Source organism: Phocoena phocoena, chromosome 14 (genome assembly GCF_963924675.1).
Source record: "Phocoena phocoena chromosome 14, mPhoPho1.1, whole genome shotgun sequence".
Classification (NCBI taxonomy): domain Eukaryota; kingdom Metazoa; phylum Chordata; class Mammalia; order Artiodactyla; family Phocoenidae; genus Phocoena; species Phocoena phocoena.
Window position 1 is genome coordinate 31,020,748 of NC_089232.1, and position 12,413 is coordinate 31,033,160.

The following is a 12,413-nucleotide window of genomic DNA, read 5'->3' on the forward strand; positions in this document are numbered from 1 at the left end:
AAATCAGTAGAAAATATTGATTTTTTAAAATATTGATTCTAATGACACAGACATTCTAGTGGAGGGAGACAGATGACAATTAGAGTAAACAAGTAAATCATGTAGGGTGGGGAAAGAGGAAAGGGGAATGGCTTGCAATTTTAAATAGGATGGTCAGATCAAGCCTCATTGAGCAGGATGGCATTTGAGCAAAAGTTTGCAGTAAGTGAGAGAGTGGACCAGGTGAATATCTAGGGAAAGAGCTTTCTAGGCAAGGAAAATGCCTGGCATGTTTGTGGAACAGCCAGTAGAGCACAGTAAGAAAGGGGGAAATGGAGGTGTTAATGGAACAAGATGCAAGTCACACAAGAAATAAACACTTCCATGTAAGAACATAAAAATAGGGACTTTGCTGGTGGTACAGCAGTTAAGAATCCGCCTGCCAATGCAGGGAACACAGATTCAAGCCCTGGTCTAGGAAGATCCCACATGCCACAGAGCAGCTAAGCCCGCGAGCCACAACTACTGAGCCTGTGTGCCACAACTACTGAATCCCACGTACCTAGAGCCCAAGCTCCACAACAAGAGAAGCCACCGCAATGAGAAGCCCACGCACTGCAATGAAAAAAAAGAAATAAAGTCTTTTAAAAAAAAACAGAAAGAACATAAAAATATGAAGATTAAGTCTCCTTTTTCTACAAGTTACAAAGAAAGTACTAAATTATGTGTTTTTTACTTTTCTTTTTCCAGACTACATTATGCCCACAACACCTAAGTACATTAAGCCTAAAAGCCCTTCAATAAATATATGTTGGTTGATTAGAATTTACCATGTCAGTGAACTTCACACACCTGTCCTAAGTGGAAACTTTCATTTCTGCTTCTGAAACATTAGGAAAGATTCTGCTGAAAGGACCCTTGATGAACAGACAGTAAAAAAGACTTGCAAAGTGGAGGTGGATTGAAGGCTTTCTCATTCTGCACTCTTAACTTTTCAAAAGAATAGTGTCACTAAAACTCAAAAAGATTTTTTTTAAGTCATTGGTGGAAAATGTTACCATGTATATAAAGTGTAATAATAAAGTAATATAAGAAATATTTCTTCAAAGAAGTGTTCAAGGAAGCAGTCTCCTTAAGAACCTAGACACTAAGATCCTCTCCTTGACCAAACTCTAGCCAGGTTCTTCTGAGACCTTTTCTCAACAGGGCCTCAGCTTTAGCATATAAAGACTAACATAGTTTACAACAGCTCAAAGCCACATCCTTGGAATGAGCCCAACTTCCCTTAAAGTGCCTATCTGAAAACACTCAAGGCTGCCAAAAAAATTTAGTGTTAGTTCCAGCTAACAAATGAAGATAGAGTCCCTATCTTCTAGTCTTTGTGGAAGGACTGGAGACTAAATTTGATAAGCAGCAGTTAACGAAAGCAGAGGGATTTCACTTGCCTAACAGCTGCTTCTCAATTTTTGTAATCTTTCATTTCCCTGACTTTACTGGTCCCCTACTCATCTCCCCACCCCCATTCTCTCATTCTCCTTTTAAAACATAAGATCACCTATGTACAAATCGAAGTTGATTTGAACATTTCCCTATTGCAACAGTATATCATTGATTAAAACTTAAATGTTGACAGGCGTCCAGCTTTGTATTCACACTGGACTTTTCCCCAGTGAAATACTTAATTACTGATAAAAGTTAAAATTTAACAAGTGTATGGCTTTTTTTGTCTATGACAACACTGAAATCAATAATTCTGCTATGTCTCCAGGTTTTTTTTCTTCATTGGAACTACCTTAAGAAATTCATTTGCATATGCTGTTACTTCCAAACATCTCATTTCTTTCTTATTCTAAATAGTGTAAATGATATTTATTCTGTCCTAGGCAAGATAGGAAATTTAGAGGTAATATGAGAAAAGATAAACATATTTGATTACATAAAACATAAACATTTTCAGATGGCAAGAGATAAAAGTTTAAAAAAACAATGAATATTTGCCACTAAAATGACAGACAGGATGGTGGTTTATATCACAAACATACAAAGAACTCTACAAATGGATAAGACGAGGTAAACAACTCAATATAAATACATACAAAATACATAATTAGGTAAATCACAAAAGAGAAAGCAAGTGCCATTGGTCAAAAAGACAAGATGAAGAAATTCTCAACTCCAGTAGTAGTTTAAATGAATGTAACTGCAAACAAGGAGATACCAGTTTTCATCAATCATATTGGGGGAAACTAATAAGAATAATAACATCTTAATGCAGAAAAAGAGGTGGAGTAGACATAGATCTCAGGTACTGACTTTGTTGGTGGGGGGTGTGAATGACTAAAACCTTTTAAAAACAATTATTTATTAAGATACATAAAAAGATAATATTGGGTTGGCCAAAAAGTTCATTTGGGTTTTTCCATAAGATGGTATGGAAAAAAACTGAATGAACTTTTTGGCCAACCCAATATTTAATTTATAAATCCCATGTTTGGAAATCTACAGAGATAAAATAATTAGTCATAAAGGTATATGTACCAGGATGCTTACTGCAACATTGTTTGTAGTGGTGGGGAGGGGGAACAGGTGTAAAATACTAGAAGACATAAGGGAGACATTCACTGGAACACAAAAATATTGGGGAATTAAACACCAATATCACATCAATGGACAGATCTCCAGACAGAAAATCAATATAGAAACACTGTTCTTAAACAACACAGTAAACTGGTTTGACTTAATAGATATATAAAGAAAATTGCATTCAAAACAGCAGAATACGCATTCTTTTCAAGTACACCAGGAACATTCTCCAGGATAGATCACATAATAGTCCACAAAATAAGTCTCAGTAAAGTTTAAAAGATTGAAATCATGTCAAACATCTTTTCCAACCACAACACTATGAGACTAGAAATCAACTACAAGAAACAAAAAAGTGCAAAAAACACAGTACAAACATGTGGAGGCTAAACAATATGCTACTGAACAACCAATGGGTCACTGAAGAAATCAAAGAGGAAATCAAGAAATACCTGAAGACAAATTAGAAAACAAAAAGGCAATGACCCAAAAGATATGGGACCCAGCAAAAGCCGTTGTAAGAGGGTAAGCCACATTACCCCCTGGTAACTGTAAGTTTGTTTTCTGCATCTGTGACTCTATTTCTGTTTCGTAGATAAGTTCATTTGTACCCTTTTCTTAGATTCCACATATAAGTGATATCATATGATATTTGTCTTTCTCTGACTTACTTCACTCAGTATGACAATCTCTAGGTCCATCCATGTTGCTGCAAATGGCATTATTCCATTCTTTTTTATGGCTGAGTAATATTCCATTGTATATATGTACCATATCTTCTTCATTCATTCCTCTGTTGATGGATGTTTAGCTTGGAAGCATCTTAAGTGCCCATCAATAGATGAATGGATAGAGAGGTATATAAATATACATACATATAGATATATATATTTACTATATATAATGAATATATAAAATAAATATATATAGAAAAAATATATAGAAAGAAATATATTAGATATATATAAAATTATATATTAGATATTCCTTCCTATATATTATGTAGCAAGGAATATATTATACATAATATATATAAAGGAATATTACTGAGCCAGAAAAAAGAATGTAATCATGACATTTGTGACATCATGGATGGACCCAGAGGGTATTATGCTAACTGAAATAAATCAGACAGTGAAAGATAAACACTGTGCGATTTCACATATATGTGGAATCTAAAAAACAAAACAAATGAACACACATAACAAAACAGAATCATAGTTACAGAGAATGAACAGGTAATTGTCAGAGGAGAGAAGGTCATGGGAAGGAGTGAAATAGGTGAGGGAGATTAAAAGGTACAAAAACAAACAAAAAATAGGTGAAACCTGAATGTATGTCAATGAATGCCATTTATCACTTATTCAATTTGCCACTGAAAAAATTGTGGCATATTCTGTGGACTCTTTGCTGCTTTTAAAATAACAATTAATTAGATCCATATTAGTTGAACTGGAGGATATCTATGATGCAAGTTTAAGCGAGAAAAGAAAGTTGCAAGTAATACCCATGGTGTAACCACATTTTTAAAAATAACAAAACCCCAAAGTACTTACAGACATGTGCATCTGTATGCATGCAAAGTGAGATGTGGAAGCTTACAAACTAATGGGGGGAGGATAAGGTGATTATTAATCATTTCCTTATTTATCTACATTGTTTCACTTGTGGCAGTGAGCATGTGTTACTTTTCTAAAAATAAAATAAGGTCCTTTAAGAAAAAGTAAAAAAATAAGAGGAATCTCCCAAGGAAGAACATAGAAAATGGACCAGTGTGGCTAACGGGGGCCAAAAATAAAATGGGACAGGCAGTCATGACAGACCTGGGATTCAGTCACATACTCTGTGTTCGTAGAAAAACCACGAACAAAAACTTTAAAGACTTTTATTCTGCTAAGGGTCCTACGTAGAAAAGCCCCAATCAAGAAGCTCCAATGACAGCCAATCATTGATCATGATGGGAGGACTTGTAGTCAGTCTGCAAGGGCCATCCAATCCCCTTACAAGTCTCCCAGCTATGGCTTCTGAGGGTTTCACTTTTAAAAATCCCTCACCCCTTTCCCCCACTGAGAACACAATTTCAGTTTCAGCTGAGGGCTGTGTATCCCCAGTTTGCAAACCTTGTGAACAATAAAGCTGTCTTTTTGCTTCAAGATAACCCTGATTCTTTTCTGGGTGTTATTTCTAATTTAGGACAACACAGTTGTAACTTTAATACTTTATTAAAGTTTTTAATAAAGCTTTAAAATATATATATAATATATAATAAAATAATAAAGTTTTAACAAAATTTTCAAAGCTTAAAAAATACTTCTGCTGTATCCATTGGAAGGAATTTTATTTGGAACAAAATAAAGGAATGAAGTATTTTCTTTTAATTTTGGTTGCGTTGGGTCTTCGATGTTGCACGCGGGCTTTTTTAGTTGCATCGAGAGAGGGCTACTCTTCGTTGGGTGAGCAGGCTTCTCATTGCAGTGGCTTCCCTTGTTCCGGAGCACGGGCTCTAGGCGTGCGGGCTTCAGTAGTTGTGGCTCGCGGGCTCTAGAGCACAGGCTCAGAAGTTGTGGCGCATGGGCTCAGTAGTTGTGGCACACGGGCTTAGTTGCTCCGCGGTATGTGGGATCTTCCTGGACCAGGGCTCGAATCCGTGTACCCTGCATTGGCAGGCGGATTCTTAACCACTGCGCCACCAGGGAAGCCGAGGAATGAAGTATTGATACATGCTATAACATAGATGAACCATAAAAGCATAATGCTAAGTGAAATAAGCCTGTCACAAAGAACTGCATATTTTATGTTTCTGTTTATACTGATGAAATAATATTATTTTTAAGGCAGGACAAGAAAAATTTTAAACATAAAATTCTCTCTCTGCCTGTTTGGGCTACTACCCTTGTTGCACTGTACATCTGTATGATATATTAACCAGCTCTCTTTAGCAGATGTAGGAATGCCTGCTCAACCATAAAAACAATTTTTTCCTGGTGCCAGCAAGGTAGCTTCTTAGGATATAACATTTACTTTTTAATCTTGTAAGGGGTCACCAATTACCCACTTCTTGCCTTATACAAGGAGATCTGAACTATGTAGACTGTCAATACATCATTTGATATATAACCTTTTGTCTCCAAAATGTATATAACTGTGCTTTAACTTCTAATGGGCAAAACAGTCCTCAGAGCTTTCTGAAAGACTGTCTTCTATTGGCTCGAATAAAATTATTTCCTTCTTAGATTGACTACTAATAATTTTTCATAGACATTTGCATAGCATAGCCAGCAGGATATCAGAGATACCCATCAGAGGACACCTGGAGACTACCTGAACTGGTTGTTGTTCAGTACCAGCTCAGGTCCTTTGAGTTCCACTGGCTTCTCAGTACTTTTCAGGTGTTCCTGTAAGTTCTCCAGCTCTTATTGTTTTAGGTGATGGTCCTACAAATTTTATTCAAGCTGATTTTACTTAAGACTTGGAGTCTTAAAGAGCACTGGTACATTTCTTAGGGACTTAGGGGGATCTGGGTGGGAGGCTCAGGGAAACCCAGATAGGTGGCCAGGTTTTTGTTAAATTTGGCTTAATTGAAAAACAAGTAGATATATGGTCTGAACAAACAGCTAGTGAAATGAGAGGCTGAATTATTCCACTCCGAAGAAAAGGGACATTTGCTCCCTCTGGCCACAAGGTGTCCTCAGGCAACTGAGAACTTAGTGGAAATGTCTGAGGATTAATCCTTGCGACATGGAGCAGTCTCACAGGAAATCCCAGTACTATTAAGTCATTTCTGCTCTTCCTGAGACACATGATGTAAAGACTGATCATCTAGTGCTCTGAGCACCCAAAGCAGTTTTAGACTATCAGAGGGAAGAACAGAGACATGTAAAAGAGTCAAACCAGTCCAAGGTTAACTCTCTGAGGAGCTAGACTCAGAAGCAGCACACATTCGATACACCACACTGTTCTCAGAAAGTTGTTGAATTAGGCTACCAAATTAATAATGGGAAATTGTTCCTCAAAGGCCAAGCAGCTCCCTGACAGACAGGCATCTATGGGAACCCCAGCTGGGCTTATGTATTACACTTACGGAACTGATACCTGCAAGAGCTTACTTAGTTGGGAACTGTGGAAAGTCACGCCCTGAAAATGACCAAGATGGGTCTCTTTCTGACATTCCCAAACTGGCTTTGCATATGCAGTTATATAATGCCAGCTTGATAAACATCTTTTCAGAATTCAGACCCTAAGGGAACAAGATCTTCTAGGAGGGACTTGCTTTTCTCTCCCTATGCCTTGAGATGTAAGTGTTCTACCAGGACTCTCAGGAACTCTTACCTTACTCTTATCTAAACCATCTCCAATTCCTGAGACCGAGAGGAAAAAAGGTGGAAAAGAGGCTTTTTTAAACTCATGCAGATAAACTTAACTTACTCCAATTGTTATTTACAAACTAGTGAGTTTATATTGTAATACCTGATTCATGACTAGACTTGAAAATGAAGCTATGAGATCTTTGGTTGTGTCTGTCTATACGTGTGTATGTTATAGATATGATATATCTTTACGTTCGGATGGCTTTACCAAAATTAAATGCCAATTAATGTAAATTAGCTCTATTTAATTGGCTTAAATAAAACTAAGCTCTTATGTAAATACTCAGAAATATAAAAGAAACTAACCCAAATGAATTTCAGTTTCACTGGAAAATATTCAATGTTAAATTAATATTTGGTATCAAAATTAGTTTAAATTTTTTGGTTTAACTGACACAGATGTGTCTGTGGAACCATCAACATTAAGTACTAGGTTTACTAGAAGTCAAATAAGATCTTACAATCTCTGTTAAAAAATTTGTCAGCAAGAAAAGAACTTGATTTGATGAGGCCAAGTTTCATTGTCAATTGCAAATTAGATCTTTAACCATACATTTTAAAGTCTTTTTGTTTTTTTGCGGTGCGCGGGCCTCTCACTGTTGTGGCCTCTCCCGTTGCGGAGCACAGGCTCCGGACGCGCAGGCCCCGGACGCGCAGGCCCCGGACGCGCAGGCCCCGGACGCGCAGGCCCAGCAGCCATGGCCCACGGGCCCAGCCGCTCCGCGGCATGTGGGATCTTCCCGGACTGGGGCACGAACCCATGTCCCCTCCATCAGCAGGCGGACTCTCAACCACTGTGCCACCAGGGAAGCCCTAAAGTCTTTTTACCATTTACGGACAGCTATTGTTGTACTCCGATGCTTTTGAAAAAAAATGCTTCATCTTCAAGAATATTCATAGAAAGAAACTTTTGACAAGTACAGGTTTCTGATATCTTTCAAATCATACCACAAATCTGGGTAAGAAATTAAAGAGTTCTAATGGAAAACCAAATGGCTTCATAAACTGTTAACAGATGATCAAGATCAACAAGGATTAGCTACATAGGACTGAGTGAACTGATGAATATGGTTATAATTTTTATGGCTTTTTGTCTGAAATATTTTTGGCTTTTAATCTTTGTTTTCCAGTTTTAAGGAAATCTTTCCTCTTAAGCTAATAATGACTTACAGCAACTGGGTAAGTTGTACATTTTTAAGCAGAATTGAAATATTTATCCTTTCTCTCAATTACTTCAGAATTTGGAAACTCTTAGTAAATATTCTTATTTTTAGGCAATATAGTTATTTGTATAAGTTCAATAAGAATCTGTTCTCCTTATAACAGGACATAATTGGAAACATTGGTTATATTAACATGGCTTTGACTGGAATGTTGTATTACAGAATATGATAGAATCAGATATGACCAAATAACTTTAAAGAACTAAGGTGAACTTTACGGAGCTATAAAGCCCCTTGGAAAACAACCTGGTACCCTGCTTTCAGTGTTCTCAGCAGCCTTACCAGGTAAATAAAGAAGTCCACCTGCTGGCTGGTGCAGGAATCTCAAGATATTTTGGGGACCTTGAGAAGAAAGGAATTCACCCAAATCTATAGATACCACAGGCAGAATCTGATAGCAAGCCCTTGATGTGGCTTGCCCACCCTTGACAGGCCTTTTAAAAGTTTAACCTGAGATTCCTTATGAAAACTTCCAGCAAAGCCAATTTAAAGAGCCTACATAATCAATTACACTTATGTAAATAATTAAGATAAGTTTATTGAAGCCAGGCTTATTTTGCAAACAAATTAGTCTTTTTTTTCTTTCTTTTTCTTTTTTTTTTTACAAATTAGTCTTAATTTGGCTATATTTGGTGGAAATGAGGATAATTTTAGAGAGAAAAATTACTTGTGGATATTCAATTCTAGCATTGTTCGTGTCTTTGGGGTTTTATATTTACTACCTAGGACTCACTTCCTGAAGGGCTCCTCATTACTATGTTATATTATTGTAAAGTTTAATTAACTTTTTAAAGGACATTCTAAGTTTCTTTCTGAAGCTGATCCCAGTAGTCTGTCTTTGGGCAAAGATCAGTTGTCCCATGACCTGCAACCAGGCAGGTTATGCATATTGGGAAAGACATTATTTAAAGGGCCATCTCCAACCTAGATAGAAAGACCCTTACCAGGTACACTTGACTAGCTCATACACAGTAAAACTAAAGGAAATTGACTTTTGGATCCTTATTTCCCACTTTAGAAGGGTCCTGCACTGGGCTGGTCTATAGAGAAGACTGCTGACCTCAACTCACTTTAAAACAGTGCTCAAATAGAAGAGAAACTACACCCACACTAGGACAAGAAGACAATGACATCAGAAGTAGACAGCTATCTTGAGATGCTGGACCTGACTTATATGATTATTTATAGTGTTTTATTGATTTCGTGGACTTTTGCATATATCAATTTTTTCTATCATGGGCACAAAACCTAAGTAGGGTTTAAAATTAATTCAATTGTTGGCTTTACAGTGAGTAATCTACGACAGATTCTTCCGGGTGTACCTTGGTGGATTTCTTCTCTCCAAGGCTCTAACTGGATGGTCCTTAGAAATTTTATTTTAGAAGGAAGATACGCTAGGACTGTGCCAGCTACCACTGATATCACTAAGTGAGACCCTCTTATTCAGCCAATGAATGACATTTGTTCAGAACCTGACTATAAATACTCCTTTTCACTAGATATTAAATATATTACTTAGGGCTTCCCTGATGACACAGTGGCTGGGGGTCCACCTGCCAATGCAGAGGACACGAGGTCGATCCCTGGTCCGGGAAGATCCCACGTGCCGCGGAGCAGCTAAGCCCGTGCACCACAACTACTGAGCCCGCGTGCCACAACTACTGAGGCCTGGGCGCCTGGAGCCTATGCTCCGCAGCGGGAGAGGCCACCACAATGAGAAGCCCGCATACCGCAAAGAAGAGTAGCCCCTGCTCGCCGCAACTAGAGAAAGCCCGTGCGCAGCAACGAAGACCCAATGCAGCCAAAAATATAATAAAAATAATTAATTTTAAAAAGAGATAATGGATATAAATAAATATATGTATATATATTACTTAGCTCCTACCAGGATCCAATGGACTTACTGAACAATTTTATGGCCTTGCCTCTCCCCAGGTTGGTTAGGAAGATGCACGATTGGTTTTACTCACGCGCAAGGTCACCTAGAGGCAGCCTTTGAAACTGTTCCTGCCAATCTGCCTTTAATGTGAACACACTGAGATCAGTCAGTCTTGCATTGGTATGATCGTTTGGTCACAATATTTATTCCTTCACTTGGAATAGAAGTTGTCATTATTCACAGAGACTTTAACAAAATTCACCCAGCAAGCCTTAAATGATAGTAACCAAGCCATTAGCTTGCTCAATTCAGAAGTTTCCATGATGAGAAAAGAGGTCCTATAAAATCACATGGCTTGGGCCTCCCTGGTGGCGCAGTGGTTGGGAGTCCGCCTGCCGATGCAGGGAACACGGGTTCGTGCCCCTGGTCCGGGAAGATCCCACATGCCGTGGAGTGGCTGGGCCCGTTGGCCATGGCTGCTGGGCCTGTGCATCCGGAGCCTGTGCTCTGTGGTGGGAGAGGCCACAACAGTGAGGGGCCCGCGTACCGCCAAAAAAAAATAAAATAAAACATCACATGGCACTAGATATTTTAACTGCTTCCCAAGAGTCTTCTAATATAACCCATATTGTGACACATATGAAAACGCAAATTTCCACTCTAAATGATCTTCTTCCCAGTTTAGGAGAAATACTAGGAAAAAGGTTTGGTTCGGGGTGGGGGGGGTCCTGCTTTAAATCTTTACTAATGGCATTCTTACTCCTGTTGGTAATTTTGATGACAGTTTGTATAACTTACAAAGTGATGGTTTCTTGCATTTTGTGCTATGTGTCACCAACTTCTACTAAAATAATAATATCTAAACTGATTGAAACTATTGATTACATCTATAGTTCTCTATAAAATAATGAACATGTGCAATGCACATGCAATGTAAAATTGACATAAGTCCTACTGGGCAACTTGGAATTCACTGTCAGTGCTTGACAGACATTATACCACTACAGTCCCCCTAAAAGGAAAGAAAGAACCAGGCTTTTAGAACTGGCAATGGAGGGACATGACAGACCCAGGGCAGGTAAGCAACCACAGGTGGCATCAAGGGACCAAATATTTGATCACCTAATGCTTTCTGTCAAAACATTAATGATCAAAAGAGGGAATTGATGAAATAAAACTATTTTTAAGGGAGGACAAAAAAAATTTAAACATAAAACTTTCTCTCTGCTCATTTGGGCCAATACTCCTTTTTAGTGTGCACTGTGCTTCTACAATTATACATAAACCAGATCTCCTTAAAAGACACAGGAATGCCTGCTTGATGGTAAAGAGCAATTCTTCCTGGCACCAGAAAGGTAATTCCTTAGGCTATAACATGAGGGATGAGACATAACATGAGGGATGAGGCAGCATTGAACATGGGGCTGTTTTATTTCTTTTCCTTCTCAACTAAAGAGGGTTTTCATTTCCAGCTCAAGTGTATTTTATTTTATTTTATTTATTGCTATTATTTTTTGGTTGCAGCACACAGCTTGCAGGATCTTAGTTCCCCGACCAGGGATTGAACACAGCCTGGGCAGTGAAAGTGCCGAGTCCTAACCACTGGACCGCCAGGGAATCCCCATATTCCTTTCTTAATCCTTAATCAAGATGACTCACTACTTGCCTTGTACATGCAGATCTGGACTATGTAAACTGTTAATACATCATTTGATGTATAACTCTTTGTCTTCAAAATGTATATAACTGTGTATTCTCTTTTATTTATTTATTTTTTAAGTACAAACATCCCAGCAACAGCACATAGTGAGCTGTTGCTAAGGGCATAGGTCTTTATTGGAGGAGGGGTACAGGCAGGGCATGAGGAAGGTTCCCCCATTCTAAGAGGATGAGAACAGTCCTGGCTGCCCCACAGTGGGTTGTGTGGTGGTGGGGGGGGTCTCTGGCCAGGCCACAGTCCACATGGGAAGACACCAATCAGTCACAAAGTCATGGGAATGCCACACAAGCCTAAGCCTGGCTGTGGGCCCAGGCACTACACAGGAGCCCAAGGCAGGTCCCCTGGGCTAAACTATACAGGATGTTAAACTATACAGGATGAGGCTGTACATGAGTTAATTACAAAAGAGCTATACTTACAAAAATCTGTACACACATTTGAAAAACTCACAAAATTGTCATCTATGTATCACAAGTTGCTAAATGAAAATAATTTAAAATGGAATAAAATTATACATTTCTTTTCTCAATTCTTTTCAAAAGGATTAATATTTTTAAAGCACATATACTACTTTCCTTAGCAAATTCCACAAAGAGACTGAGCAGCCCAGCCCTCCTTGAGCCCCAGAGGACTTGAGCTATGAATGGGCCTGGCCAGGGGAC